Here is a 16671-nt window from a genome sequence, read left to right as displayed (position 1 = left end):
TGGATCCACCCTTAAGACTTATTGTTTCTTCTGAGGGTTCCATTACTACCTCTCTAGCAAAATATGTGGATGTTAAGTTAAAAACACTCTCAAGTGAGGGAGTTACTGTTCTAAAGGATTCCTGGGACTTTCTTAGGCAGGTAAAACCAGAATTATTTCATCCTAACATACTTTTTATAACATTGGACATTGTTGACCTTTTTGGTTCTATTCCTCATGAAATTGGTTTATTATGGCTTGAAGAAAGTATGAGAGATAGTGGTAAATTCAGTTTGCAGGACTTTACGACATGCCTGTTATTAATGGAAATGGTTCTCAAGATCAATTTTATGTTCTTTGAAGGGGAATTTTATAAGCAAGAAAGAGGGGTTGCTATGGGGGCAAAATGTGCCCCCACCTATGTAAATATAGTTTTGTCCAGGTGGGAAAAATTATTTGTCACTGATTCAGAGTTTTCCAATTGTTGGTGTTTTTATAAACGCTTTCTTGACGACATTTGTATTTTTTGGAATGATTCTCGGGAAAGATTTTTTGAATTTCTTTCCTATTTGAAAGGAACCACAGAATTTTTGGATTTTACCTATCATTTTGATACTCAACAACTGATTTACTTAGATATTTCTCTGATTAAACTAGATCATTCCTTTTTTTCTAAAGTTAGTAGAAAAGGAACCTTTTCCAACTCATACCTCCACTTTAGTAGTGGGCACCCGCTCTTCCAAAAAAAGAATATACTTAAAGGACAGTTAGTAAGAATAAGTCGTATGACTTCTGAAGACACTGAATTTTTAAAGGAATGTGACTTTGTTACCCAAATGTTTAGAGACCGATGTTACCCTGAAAATCTGATTTGTGAAGTTAGTAAAGAAGTATTTGAAGGTAGGAAAGGGAGGTTTGCCCCCATTTTGGGTTGTGATGAAGGACCTAACTCTTGTTATAATTCTAATACTTCTACTAATGATTGGGATGAAACATATGTTATGGAGTATACAGGTGATTCAGGGTATATAAAACAAACTGTCTCTAGAGAATGGGAACGTTTTAAACAAATTTTGGAACTTAAACAAATTCATAGTCAACCTTTAAGATTTACTTATAGAAGGGATACTAACTTTAAGAAGTTATTTGAGTTTGGGGGTGGTTCAAGAGTTCAAGGTACATCCAAAAGATTGGGGACCTTTAAATGTGGTTCATGTTCCCAATGTTCACATATTATAAATGCTTCTAGTATTTATATTCCTAGCAGGAATAAATATATTAAAAGCCACTCTTTTTCCAATTGTAATACTAATGGTGTGGTTTATCTAGCTCTTTGCTCAATCTGTGGATCATTTTACGTTGGTAAAATGGAGAGGAAGCTAAAATTAAGAATATATGAACACTATTATGAAATTAACAAGCATAATATGAACAATGCACTTTTTAAACATACTTTAACCTGCCCACAAGCCTCCTTTGTTTTTTTCATAATTGAAACGGTGGCCAGAGAAATTAGGGGGGGTATGTGGGAGACAAAACTTGAATATAGAGAGTTATTATGGCAAATTATATTGGAAGCTAATAGAAACCCCGGTTTAAATGATATGATATCTATCCTTCCAGTTTTAAAATTAAGGAGTGCTAAACTATAAATTTCCACTAGAGGGTAGTACAGGAGTATAATTGGTTTAAAATGACCTACAAAATGTTTTAACTGATTTCTATGGGTACAAAACAGATTATATATTGTATATCTATTTTACGGAAAAGATTTTTATATTTAAACATAATTATTTATTTAACTCGACCAGTAAGAGAAGGAACGACCAAGCGACATAAACTTTATGCTAAAGCATAAACGACACAAAAAACTGCAACTTATAAAATCAAAAACACTGTGTTTATTCACGAGGTAAGCACTTTCACAATACTTGCTGGCCAAGGCATTCGAGCCTCTAGATTGAATCCTATGTCTGAAGGCTTTCAGTTGGAGAAGGATTCTCTGACACAGAGACTGATAGAGAGAGGCTACAGTCAATATGAGATCTCTAGTTGTTGGTCAGATTTAGATTCACTTAGGGACAATGTAGCAGCCCCTTATTTTGGTCCTAATGTGAGGCATGAGTTTAATGATGGTGGTAGAACCAAGAAGCGGGTTAAGATACCTTTATTCTATACCAGAGACTATCAGGCCCTTAGAGATATTTTTAGTTTATATTGGCCTATTCCACAAGTTGATTCCCATATTGGTGAGATTGTTGGTGAGGTGCCTAAGTTTTGTTATAGGAATATCAAAAACCTTAAGAGGCTACTATGCAGCAGTAGTGCTAATTTAAGTGAGTTGGTAGAGATGGGTAGGACACGAACATGTGGTACGTGCAATTTTTGTGGGTTCATTAATGAATCTGATTTTTTTGAACATCCAGATACTGGTAGAAGGTTTGTGTTCTGGATCGATGCTGACTGTGGCAGCATGAATGTGATCAATTTAGCTGAGTGTCAGCTATGTTCTTCGTTTTATGTTGGAAAAACGAATAGATCACTAAGAGAGCGTATGAGGGAACACAATTACCACATACGCAAAGGAACTGACCATAGTGCCCTTTCTAAGATGTCAAGAAATGTGGCTTAGAACACACATTTATATTCAGAGTCATTGATGTTGTAACACCAACGATTAGACAGGGGGACATTAGGAATCATACTGAGTTCAAAGAAAACAATTGGATGATTAGGCTTAGAGCTGACAAAGGTAAAGGGCTCAATGAACGAGCCAGTATTAAGCCCCTATTGAAGAAGAGAAGGGTTCCTAAATAAATTGTTGTTTTAGGGTTTATTCATTATTTATTATTTTTTATTGCATTTTTATAAATATCTCATGTTTTATACATATTACATGCTGTATAGAGTTCATCGTTTTAGAGAGTTTGGTAGTCTGTAGTCCCAGTTGATTATGTCTTTGATTGTTTTTTGCCTGTGATTGGTGTATTTGATTTTTGAATAAGTATATATAGACCGAATTGTTGTTCAGTGTATTAAAGGTCTGATGAAGCAAGTATTGTGAAAGTGCTTACCTCGTGAATAAACACAGTGTTTTTGATTTTATAAGTTGCAGTTTTTTGTGTCATTTATGCTTTAGCATAAAGTTTATGTCGCTTGGTCGTTCCTTCTCTTACTGGTCGAGTTGGATTTTATTATTATTCTTGAGTGAAGGAACGTTTATACTGTGGGTCTTCGTGTTTGTTTGGTTCTTTTTTATAATTATTTATTTGTATAAACCTATGTATTATTGATGTCAAAGTGATAAGGAAATTATATTTGAAAAGTTTTAACTTTTAACTAAGTTTTTTTAATTGAAATCTTTTAATTGAATTATTGATATGTTTATTTGCTATGAATTCATTGGTGCATTCATTTAAACAGATGTATTTAATTGTAATGTTACTTAGGCTTGGTGTTTGCTTTCTGATGAAGATTTTCGAAAACGTACTTTCTGTGTGTTAAGCGTTAGTATCAAGCGTAATCTGTGTGTCAAGTGTTTTTGGAATATCAAACATCAAACATTCGTCTGCATCTCGGTCTGGACCCTTATTTGGTTCTCTACAGCGAACATTTTTGTGTGGTTTTTCCTCTTCTTCTAATAAGAGTAATACTCAGCTATTCTCACTAGCCTGTGAGTGCACAGCTGGGTGTGTCTGTGTAATCCAATTCAGTTTTTGTTTCTGTACTCCTTGTTCGGAGAGCTCTAATTCTGTCTGCTTTTCCCACCTTGTGACTTTTTCACCTAAGTCTGCCCATTTCAAATTTTTATTCTTAGTCAAACTAACATGTGGAAATCAATTAGATTTGTAAAGTGCCAAAAATTCCTGGGGCAATGAACAGCTTACTACACTGTTTCCTTCTGCATCCCAGTACAAATTTCGCAACACTAGTCTGTTTGCATGGTTCTGAAACAATTCCTGCTCATAATCTTTATCAGGTCCTGGTCTATTACAGTAATATAGAGTACAATGCAACAAATGCTGTTTGTCAATGTCGAGGGAGGGGGACTTACTGATGGCTACGTTCATCAGTTCCTCGGTTACTGCCCCTGGACCAGTCGTAACTAAGTCCTGGCTGTACCAATATGTCTCACCCTCCGGTCGAACTACAAAAGTTTCCATTTGTCGCTGTGCTTCCATACCCTGCATGGTTGGAACTACGGCTATGCCAAATATTTGCATTAAGTCTCTACCCAAAAGGTTTACTGGGCATTTTGCAGAAACCACAATTTTACTTCTCTGGGTCATCCCTGAAACGGGGTCTGTTATTGCTATGTCATGGGAGAGTGGCTCCCGATACAGCTGTCCATTAGCTGCCTTCACTAGTATATAATCTGGTGATTCTGAATCTTCCGGTAACTTGGAAGGATGTATCAGGGTCCGTGAAGCCCCTGAGTCATACAGAAATTTGACTTCCCTCCCCTCTACCAGAAGCGTCACTTCCGGTTTTGTGTCTGCTAAGTAAAGCTCAAGTCCAAAATTTCATCTTCTTCGATGTCTGCAAATTCATGTACATCCTCTACCCCTTCTGTCACATCCTCTACTCTTGCTATCACCTTTGCACTTGTCTTTTCCTGCTCATTTTCATTCAGTGATTCCTGACTATCATATAGTCATTCCTCATCTTCCTTATTTTCTGTAGTCACCTTCTTATTTAGCCTGCAATCCCTTGCTAAATGTCCTTTTTTACCGCACTTAAAACATTCACCTTTTTTCTTTCTTTCTTCAAAATCTTCTGATCGCTTGTCAGATTGTTTATTTCCCTGGGCATTTTTCTTACCCTTTCTCCCAGTTTGTACTACAAATACTTCTGACCCATCTTCTGCCGAAAATACTTGAGTTTTCTTTTTCTTTTTACTATTAAAATGACTCTCTGCATGTCTAGCATATTCAAGTAATGGCTGTAACCTACTTGTATGATGATCTACCATGTGCTTTGTAATAAAGCTGCTAATGGGAGTTATACTACTCTTCAAGAATGCATTCTTTAACTGTTGTTCATATGAGGAATCTTGCGTCTGGTTTTCTGGTATCTGCATTCTGCAGTGATTATTAAAACATTCTAACAGTCTAGCATAATATCTATCAACTGTTTCACCTTCCTGTTGAATGCATTGATTAATGCAAGTCCAATCAGCCCTAGGCTTCCACTTCTCAGAGATTCGGTCTGTCAGACCTTTTACTCTGCCATCCAGTTCTGCATTAGTATGTGGGAGTGGTCTAAGTTGTGCATCACGAGGATTCCAGTCGCCACTGATCATGTGCCAATCTGGACCCACAATTTGTCTAACTACTTTTTCTACTTCTTCCCCATTCAAATGGTAACTTAATCTCATACCCTGTAAGTCTTCTAAAAATTTTCGGAAATTCACTTTTGGGTGGGGAATTCCCTCCGTGGCTTTCCGGATGTCTTCCGGTGTCCACGGTCTATAAACTAAAAGAGTCGGATCCTGTCCTGCCTGTCCTGCCTGAGGGTTTGGTACTTCTATGAGTGGGCATATCTCTTCTTCACTCATAGCCTGTGATTTTCTATTTATTTCACTTAATTCAATCTCCCTCCTCAAGTCGCGTGTTCGAGACCTTGTCTCGATAGGATCCCTGACAAATGGTTGTGATTTTGCAGGAACAACTGGGTATAGCGGAGGTGGATCAATCTGTCCACTTGCTTCATATTCTGGTAACGGAAGCGGAGGGGGCGAAGGAGGGGCCGTTGCTATTACCAAGTTATTGTCTTCTTTGTCTAAGAACATTGTCTTTGAATTCTTTATTCTTTGTTCCCTGCGATTTGCTTCCTCAAGCCACCTATGCGCCTGAGGGACTCCTAATTGTCTTTGATTTTTTAGTTGACCATTCGCGTCTATTTTTAATTGCTTAACAAGTTTCATATGTGCAGGTTTATCTAAATTACCATTGAATTTATACTTTTCAACCCATTTTGTGTAATACTTAACATTGTTGGCACGCTGTAATTGCATATATTTCGCGTCTTCAGTTAGGGGCGGGTCTCGGGAACTTTTCGTGCACTGATTTCCCATTGCTGTCTTAGCTAAGCTGTAAATTGTTACGTAACCCTTTCTATCACATGGCGCCACAGTTCTTTACCTTTTCACAGTTTATCTAGAATAACTGCCTACCTATTCTGTTTCCCTGATCTATGACAAAAACAGTAACCCCTTTTTCTGTCCCTGATCTGCACATGCAAATCTTCCTGACAAAAAACAGTTCTGTAATTAGTCCCTGATCTTAAAACAGAAATAAGGTAATTCCTCCTTACTTGACCCTCCGTGAGTTGATCCACCGGATCGTTGACTCGTCCTCCAATCCCAGATCAGAAACAGTGGCTGGCCTCTTTCGAACGACAATTCAGTCGAAGGTCTTTCAAAACAGAAGAGCCGATTTGGCCTCTTCTCCGTACGGATGCATGCCACCGGGCCCAATTCTGACCTAGGCCTAGAGTGAGAGGTACTTTCCAGTCCGAAGGACCAAACTGTCAAAAGAAAATATACTTTAAAAATGATCAAAACACGGTAGGTTCAGGTTAAGGCACTTTAATCTTGCAGCAAGGAGACAAAAACGTGCTAATACAGAGTTTGTCTAACCGGAAACAGGAAATACTTTCATTTTTATACATTCTTAAACTGGTTATGTCCTACCATGCTGACGTTACAGATTACCACCTTTTTCATCATCATCTGCTGACCATCTTTCCCATGAATTTCTGCTGATTTATCAATTTTTATGTGAAACTTCCTAAGGAAAACAACATGGCCTTGATTACTCCCAGTTAGATACATGTAATGTTACCATTCAAGATACTATGGCTAATTCAAGCACAATGCTAGCAGTTCATTTCTCTAATAATCCTTTGTCTACTTTATCTCTAAGTTACTACAGCTGCACAGGTTCCCATCCTTCGAACAGAGCTGTTTGTCTAAAATCATTACATTTACAGAATAAAGCATTGTTCATTCATTCGTTCCTGACCTAGCAGATAAATACCTGCTTCTCAAGTACATTTCCAAAAGGCATAAACATGAATATTGCTGTGCTAGCAATTACTAGGTCAGAGGGCAACTTGCAAGTTTCAGAAAGCATACTGCAGTTTTCAAAAAGCATCTTTTTCAGTCTCATATGAAACTCAATTTGTATAAAATACAGTGTATGAAAAATAGAATGAAAAGCGTATTAAAATACTTGGTTATTAATTGGCATTAAGCATACACACATTAATACATATTTTTCTAACACAGGGGACTACCAAATTGGCTTCCTTTTTTTGAAAGAGTGTCTTGGTTATGTTGTGTATGGATAGTTCCATACATTTGTATACATGTTTGTACAGTGCCTTGCTGTATGATTCAGCAGTCATGCAGCTATTTTCCATTGGCATGGGTGCCATGAAGTTAGCCACCTCTGTTTTTAGGAGTCCAAAGTCACTCTGGAATCATAGATAAACTTACTAAGCTGGGCATTAATCCCTACGTCACTCGATGGGTTGCCAACTGGCTTACTGACAGAACCCACACTGTAAAAGTAGTTGACTCCAAATCCAGCTTCAGACAAGTGACAAGTGGAGTACCTCAGGGTTCAGTCCTGGGACCTGTCTTGTTTGGCATCTACTTCTCTGAAGTACAGGCCAACACTAAGGGACTCTGGCTAACAAAGTTCACAGATGACTGCAAACTGGGAGCCATTATTGAATCCCCAAATGATGTGGATACTCTACAAAAGGGCCTTACAGAAACAGATGCTTGGTGCCAGAGCCATGGGATCAAGCTCAATGCCAAGAAATGTATAGTTATCCCCTTTGGGAAAAAACATGTACCCATGAATTACCACATAGATAGCAGTACACTAAACACCAAAAGTGTGATAAGAGACTTAGGGACACAGGTGGACAGTGGTCTCACCTGCAATAACCACATCACCACAACAGTCAGGAAATCCTTCTATATGGCTCATCTCATCACTATGGGCTTTTCATCCAGAAAAAAGGAGGTCATTGTCCCACTGTACTCATCCCTCATTAGACCCCTTATAGAATACAACACCCCATTTGGTATGTACCTCTTAAGACATCTGCAACAACTGGAAAAGCCACAGGATTACCTCACTAAAAGAATCACAGGCCTAAAGCAGATACCCTATGCTGACCACCTTAAAAAACTCCAGCTATACTCTGTCGTATATCGTCTACTCAGAGGCGATCTCTGCTTAACATACAAGGCCATGTCAAACCCAGAGCTGTTGGACATGGTATACTTAAAGAAATCCCAATCTGTCAGAGCCACACGCTCCAGGGATCTAAACCTTGTCATCACAATAAACAAAACATTCTGGAGGGATAGGTTCCTGACCCAGAGACTCCCCAGACTTTGGAATAGACTGCCCATACATGTCAAGCAGAGCGCCTCTTTGGCCCTCTTCAAAAGGAACCTTGATGATTGGATGGGAGAAAGGAAATTCACCCCGGGGATCATGTCATTTGTCCTGTTATACAGGGGTCCAGGGAAGTAAATAGTGTGGGAAGAAATAGCCAGGGGAATTGTTATGGCTAGGCTTGTATAGGCCATAGGGCCGATAGCCTAGTATCAATTTATGAACCTATGAACCTATGACTGTATACTGAAAGGCATAATAATGTGGCAAGACTGTTGCACTGGGGATTGTGCTAACATTATGGTATCAAAGTGTCTGAAAAACACTGGAAACATGAGTCACAAAGCATCATAGAAATTGATGGTTTATATCACATGGGATCACCCATTACCAACAATCCGAAAGACAGATGCTAGAAAACCGAATATAGTGGTCCAAGAAAAGAAGACAAAAGTAGCATTGATCATTGAAATCGCCACACCCAGTGACTACACTGACTTGTGTACAGAGAGACACAAATTCATAAAATACCAGGATCTGCAGGCAAAAATGCGAGCAATGTGGAAGAAAGATACCCAGACAGTTCCAATAGTAGTAAGAGCAATGGTTCTTATAAAAAAGAATTTACAGTCATATTTGGATATGTTACCAATCCATGTAACCCCATACGAATTGCAAAAGGAGTCATTACTGGGCAAATTGCGGGTGCTGGATAGAGCACTACTGGCTGACATCAAAGATTGAAACTATAGTAATTTCATGAACTTTAACCATACTTTGACTTAGGAATGGGGTCCATTCCCATCATGGTATTAGAAACCCAAAAGATTTGAAGAAATTAAAAGACTGAAGTGCCATATGTAACTCACTGAACAAATGATTGACAGCAAATTCAATCAATCATTTTTATTAGCTCATGTTTATTTTAAATGTTTCTTGAATTATTGTCAAAGTATAGCTTTCTCAGATTTCTATGTAGACTGTATCATCACATAGTCTAAGAAACCAAAAAGTCAAGACAGAATTGTAGAGACAGATGTTGATATACAGATTGACAATTAGTATAAATGAGTTGTTATACTGCATTATTGTTTTTGCTCAAAGTATTAATAAACACATGCTGTAATAAGACATTTGTTTATCATTTTGTTTCAAGTGAGAATAATTTGTGGACTATATTGACTGTAGCTGACCTTTTACAGTTGCTAAAGTGTAATTAGCGAGGTTGTATTTATCTGGACATGTGCCACCAACACACTGATTGGGTAATGCCGTTACTACTCTATTTTCAGTTATTCTTTGAAGATTATTTAACACCCACCTTAACCCCGATAACACTTTTATGGTATGGTATAAAAGAGTTGTGAGTTAAACCTGGGTGTCATCATCCATTTCAAAGCATAATATGGAATATCAGCACAGTGTAATACTGTTGTTTAATTATTACTCTTAAGCAGCATACCCCCCAAAACACATTTACATTGTCGTAATGCTCACCCTATGAAGTAGTTACATTCAAAATTCAAAAAATACTCAGGAACAGAGAGTCAACTTAAATGTTTAGCGCTTTTGTCTCGTTTATTACAAGACTTCCTCTGAAGTCTTGTAATAAACAAGACGAAAGTGCTAAACATTTAAGTTGACGCTGCCCTTGAGTGTTTTTGGTTTATTGTTACAGTGCTACGTTTTCATTTTATTTAGTTACACTCATAATTCTCAGCCTCTTAATGGAAGAATCATGGACAAAGACAAAAAATTACGCAGAGACAAAAGACAAAATCTAGGTCTGATTTGTAAACATTACTCATATCCTTACAAAGATAACAGAATAACAGGTTTTACAGTAGATGCATTTTCTGAGGGATATGAAACTGAAATGTCTGTCACTGATTTGACAGAAGAACACAAATTTTATGAGGGACAGAAAAAATCAAGGACATTATGCAAAACCAGGGACTGTGGAGAGTTATGCTTACACTGATTTTGTTTATGTTTGTACAAGATTCATGACATTTCAGTACTTGCAGAAAATGTTATGACCTAATGTATGCTATGTTACAATGTGGGTGATGAACTGACACCCTTCAGATAAGTAACTGACACGCCTCAGATAGGTTATTGCATGGACACTGGTTACTTGGTTTTATATTGCAAATAGTAATTCAGTGTTGTACCTATTCTCTATTTTTCTCTCTGGTTACTTGTTATAGGAGCATAGGATCATAGGAGGTTACTAGTCTATTGACCTGGAGGTCATTTCAAGCCTAGCCATTTCATCCCAATGTAATACCATAGATATTCTAGTCAATACCAAGGGTTTTATTTAGTAATGACTGCCCATGTCCAGGAGGGTTGTGGACGCTATCCCCAGTAAGAATTTATTGTGTCCCATCCACTCATCCAGGTTACTTTTGAAACGTTTCAAATAGGTACTCTGCTTCACCTGAATTGGTAGCCTATTCCAAAGATGCAGCAGTTGCTGGGAGACAGCTCTGTCCCTCCAGCATGTTCTATTCAGGTCACAGTCCATATTTAGGTCCATGTAATGGGTAGCTTTAGCCCAGTTTCATTTAAAGATGTGCAGTAGATTCATTAGGTTTGGGTCGGAGATTACTCTATAAGCCAGGCATAAGTGTCCACTAAGAAGTCTATATGATACTGAGTATAGTGACAGGGATTTTAGTCGGTCTGAGTAAGGAAGATGCTGGAGTCCCTTGATCTTCTTAGTTAGAAACCTCTGAGGTCTCTCCAATTGCTGCAGGTGCTTTGTACAGTACACGCTGAAAGGGGTATTATATTCAATTACGGGCTGGATTAGTGATGAGTATAGGGGGGTTATAACCTCCTTAGCTCTAAAGGTGATGCATTTGTTAATCAAGTGTGCTACGTAGAAAGCCTTCCTAAATACAGTAGACACATGGTGATCAAAGTTAAGGTTGCAGTCTACTTGTGATCCCAGATCTGTTACCACTTCATAGGTACGTAGGGTATTGTTGTTAATTTGATAGTGTGAAAGGGACATTGTTTTTACTGAAGGGAATGATGATGCATTTCTTTGCATTCAGTTTCAGACCATGACAAAGACACCAATCCTTTCTCTGAGTAAGACCCTTCTGAAGTATACTGACATCATTTGGGGAGTCAATAATTGCACTCAGTTTGCAGGTGTCCACAAACTTGGTCAGCCACAGTCCCTTAGTTTTGTCCTGAACTTCTGAGAAGTATATAGCAAATAGTAGGGGGGACAGCACTGACTCTTGTGTCACCCCGCTGGTGACAGGTCCGTTGCTTGATGTGGAGTTACCCACTTTGATAGTGTCTGACCAGTTTGTGAGCCAGTTGGCAACCCATCTTACAACAAAGGGGTTTACATTCAGTTGGCTAAGGTTCTCTGTTAATGCCTGAATGTGGGATTTTGCCAAAGACCTTTGCCAAGTTGAGGTATGCTGTGTGCACAGATTTGCCCTCGTCAATGACCCTGGTCACATTTTCAAAAAAAATCCACCAGGTATAACAGATAGGACCTGCCCTTGATGAAGCCAAATTGGGTCAGATCCAGGGTTTGGAGGTTACCTAAGTCTTTATTTATGAGGTTCATGATGATATGTTCCATGGTTTTACAGATGATGCTGGTCAGATTTATGGGTCTATAATTCCCTGGGCCTGTTGCTAAGCCACCTTTGTGGAGGGGAACAACTGTTGCTGTTCTCCATTCTGCAGGAACAAAGCCTGTGGTTAGGCTGTGATTGAATAGGTACTTAATGGTAATGCTAGTTCATGTTTTAGTTTTAGAAGACAGCCCAGGATGCCATCTGGCCCCATGGAGGCTGTGCTTCGTGCCTTAGATAAGGCTTTACTGACGTTCTCTTTGGATATGTACACTGAGGCAGACGTTGGGGGAAAGGTTTGTGATAAGCTTTGCGATGATTAGGCAGTGAAATTTTTGCCAAATCTGTCCATTAGCAGGTTTACTATCTCTGTGAGATCAGTGCGTGTGATACCATTAGTCACTAGTTCTGCACATGCTTGAGTCCTACCGTTTAGACTATGTACGTAGCTGTAAAAGGCCTTATGGTTATCCTTGGCTGTGATTGCTAAGTTTTTCTCAAAGTTACTCCTAGAGGATTTGACATGTTCTCTTATTTGCCTCTTGAGGCTGAAGAGGGTGTTTTTCCATTGTTGGGGCTTTGCCTTCATTTTCTTAGACATCAACTTTTTGCATTTGTTGGAAAGTTTGTTGATGCTGAATGTCCAATAAGGTGTCTTGTTTTTACCTGGGGCTCTAGCTTTAATTCTCTCTGAAACAGCTGAGTCTATACACTTATACAAGTGATTGTACAGGACTTTAGTGTAAGCTTTGGTATAGTTACCACTTCCAACTGAGGGTGGGGCTTGGAATACATTTTTACCTTCCCCTAGGAGGGTATAGTTTGCCTTGTTGATGTTTTTTAGTCTGACTGCCCTTTGTGAGTTCTGGTGTTAGTGCCAGTTCAAAAGTGACTGATTTATGATCAGATTTAACTAATGAGGGTCCGACAGTTTCAGGGGTGCATTTATTTGTCATGTTAGTGAGAACCAGATATAGTATGTTTGTTCCTCTTTTTGGGGTTTGAGCAATTTGTTCCAGGGCATTTGAGTTAACAAAGTCAATGAACTTTTGCACTAGTGCATTAGGGCTAGAGCAGGTTTCCCAGCTGATGGTGGGATAATTAAAATCCCCCATGACCAGAGTGTTTGGTAGCATTTGGGTTAACTCCAGTTTGGTCAAGTAGGCCTTATGCGCATTATGATCCCTGGAGGGGGATGTATAACTAGCTATGACTTGAATGGGGCCTTACCCACAAAAATCCGAACTTGGAGTAACTCCATAGAGTTGTCCAACCTAACTAGTTGGGAGGTGAATTTGTCTCTAATATAGACAGGAACACAGCTTTCTTTGGTTCTCACATGTTTGTTTCATGGCCTGAAGGTGTGGAAGGCATTGTAGCCTTGCAAGGCTGGGGTAGTCTCTGAGGCCTTGAACCAGGTTTCTGTGACTGACAGACATCTACATTGTCCAGTAATAGAAGTGCTTCCAGGGTGTGCAGTTTTTGGTTTAAGCTCATAGCATTTGGCAGCACAACCCTTATTTTGTTATGGTTGGCAATTTTCACATCGGCTAGTTTGTTTTAAGACCTTGTCTAAAAAGGCACTATGGGGAGGCAAGAGCCTTTGCCAGAAGCTAAATGCCTAGTGGTGCTAGGTGCAAATAATCTCTGGCAAAGCAGTGAGGTTTGTTGACTATGACATCCCAGGCTGACAGAAACTGGATCCCCTTTGAATGACACAAAAACTAAGCCAATTATTGAAATCAATCATTTTTTGTTTATGCTGTGACATCATTCTAGGTAAGGGTAATATGCTGCTCAAGGCTAGGGACAAACCTGCCTGTTAACCATACTCTGTGAGCTGAATTGTGTCTGTCTTCATGTAGTCCAGTGAGGTACGTTTCAGGTCATTCACTCCTATATGAGCTATGACAGAGTCATAATGGTACTTGTTGCTGATAGACCTGAATGCATGCATGTTCTAATGAATCCTGGCACCAGACAGGCAAACTGACGTGACTTTCTCCTTGTCCAACCTGGTGACTGGGACATCCATGTGTCTCACTATTGAGTCTCCAATGACTAGAAAATTAGTTTTTTTGAGAATTATGCCTACGGGCTTGGTAGGTGAGACACTGGTGTTGCTACGCCCTACGGGCTTGGTAGGTGAGACATCAGTGTTGCTATGTGTCATGGGTGCTTTGGGAACTGTATTAGTTGTAGCAGTAATTTGTTTTTGGAGATCTCCGGTGTTTCGTAAGTTTTTTGAGAGAACCTCCACATATGTTGATTTATGTGCATGAGTAGTGGTACTATGTGCATGAATAGTGGTAGTATGTGCATGAGTAGTGGTAGTATGTGTATGAGTAGTGGTAGTATGTGCATGAGTAGTGGTAGTATGTGCATGAGTAGTGGTACTATGTGCATGAGTAGTGGTAGTATGTGCATGAGTAGTGGTACTATGTGCATGAGTAGTGGTAGTATGTGCATGAGTAGTGATACTATGTGCCTGAGTAGTAGTACTATGTGTATGAGTAGTGGTACTATGTGTATGAGTAGTGGTAGTATGTGCATGTGTCTTAGTAGTATGTGCATTAGTAGTGGTACTATGTGTATGAGTAGTGGTAGTATGTGCTTGAGTAGTGGTACTATGTGTATGAGTAGTGGTAGTATGTGTATGAGTAGTGGTAGTATGTGCATGAGTAGTGATACTATGTGCATGAGTAGTGGTACTATGTGTATGAGTAGTGGTAGTATGTGTATGAGCAGTAGTAGTATGTGCATGAGTAGTGGTAGTATGTGCATGAGTAGTGATACTATGTGCATGAGTAGTGGTACTATGTGCATGAGTAGTGGTAGTATGTGCATGAGTAGTGGTAGTATGTGCATGAGTAGTGGTGGGTGAGTTGACAATCTCTTCAGTGTTACTGTTCGAGTGTGAGAAAGGAGATTCTTGGTGTAGATACATCTCTCACACTCTGTACTAGAGTGAGCTATTAGAGGGTTATAAGTGTACTTCACTGCCTCAGGAGAATCAAGTCAACAAGGCCGGCAGGAGAAACAAGGTAGTCTAACTGTCGATAATGCTAGGTTTGAAGAACTGTTATCACAAAGGGGGTGCTTTCAGGACTGCTGTAGGACGTGCTTTGTAAATGGCCATTTCTAATGGAGTTTTTGGCTGGTTGTTTAATAAGTCACAGCACAATACTTTAGACCTGAGAAGTACTAAAGATGAGGTACCAGCCTCAGCTGAGATCAATCATAAAATCCTCCAAAGCTAGCTATGAAAATTTTAACTATAGATATAGTAGATCTTTTCTAGTGTATACCCCACCAAGAATGTCTGAATTTATTAGAAGAAATTGTATATGAGAACAACTAGTTATCTCTTGATGAAAAGGTTGTAGCCATGCAGCTCATGGAACTAGTTTTGAAATATAATTATGTTTATTTTAATGATGAATTTTTTCACCAAACCCAGGGTGGAGCGATGGGTGCAGCCTGTGCCCCCACCTACGCCAACTTAATTCTGGCAAAATGGGAAGAAAAGTGGGTACTGGAATCAGCATTTAAGGAAAATTGGATTTTATATAAACGTTTGTTGGACGATATTGCAATTTTTTGTTTGGCTGATGAAAATAAAGTGTTAAAATTTATAGAATATTTAAATCAAAGTACTAATTATTTAAGATTTACATACACGACCAACAAGGAGAAATTACAATAATTGGATGTGGAAATTTACAAGAAAAAAGACAAATTTAATTCTAAAGTATATAGAAAAGTAAAATATTCAAATTAATTTCTACATTTTAACAGTACCCACCCCAAACATTATAAAAGAAACATAGTGAAGAGACAATATATAAGAGGCTGTCAAATGACCTCCAATGTAGAAGATTTTTATAATGAAATGAGTTTGTTAAGAGAAATGTTTAAGTTAAGGGGCTCTCCAGAGCAAATGTTGAAGGAAGTGGAAAAAGAGGCACTAGAAGGTAGAAAGGACAAATACCAACCTATTCTAAGACAAATCATAAAGCATGATAGTCCCTTTGAAAATGTTAATAAGGAAAACAAAGAGAACTTAAACAAAGCTTTAATCTTAGAATACAATATACAGTCAGGGACATTATAAATAAGGAATGGGAAAGATTCTTGGCCCTTACTGACCTAGAAAGTATTAAGGAGGACAAAATTAAGATTGTATACAAAAATGCCAGAAAATTGTGACAGTACTGGCTTAATATACCTAGCAGCCTGCCACGAATGTGATGGATTTTATAAAGGGAAAACTGAACGCAAATTTAGGAGAAGAATATATGAACATCTGTATGAAGTACAACATAGAAAATGTACAAATGCCCTATATAAACATAAACAGGAATGTACCAATGCACGTTTTATTTTTTGTATTGGAAAAAGTGAACAGAAAAAATAGAGGAGGGTTATGGGAAGAGACTATAGAGTATAGACAACTTTGGTGGCAGTTAACCCTAGAGGCAAGCAAAAAAACAGGGTTAAATGACCACATCTCCGTTAGTTCACTGCTGAAATTAAGAGCAGCAAAATTGTGATAAGTAGGAAACACTATGAACTGCTAGTGGTCATATTAACTTTATGTTTCGTTCCATTTTAGTTATGATAAAGATACTTAAGCATATTTATATATATTTTAACTTTTCCAC

The sequence above is a fragment of the Protopterus annectens genome, chromosome 15.part0 (genome assembly GCF_019279795.1).
Source record: "Protopterus annectens isolate FY-2018-M chromosome 15.part0, PAN1.0, whole genome shotgun sequence".
Lineage (NCBI taxonomy): Eukaryota > Metazoa > Chordata > Ceratodontiformes > Protopteridae > Protopterus > Protopterus annectens.
This window is presented reverse-complemented; position numbering follows the sequence as displayed.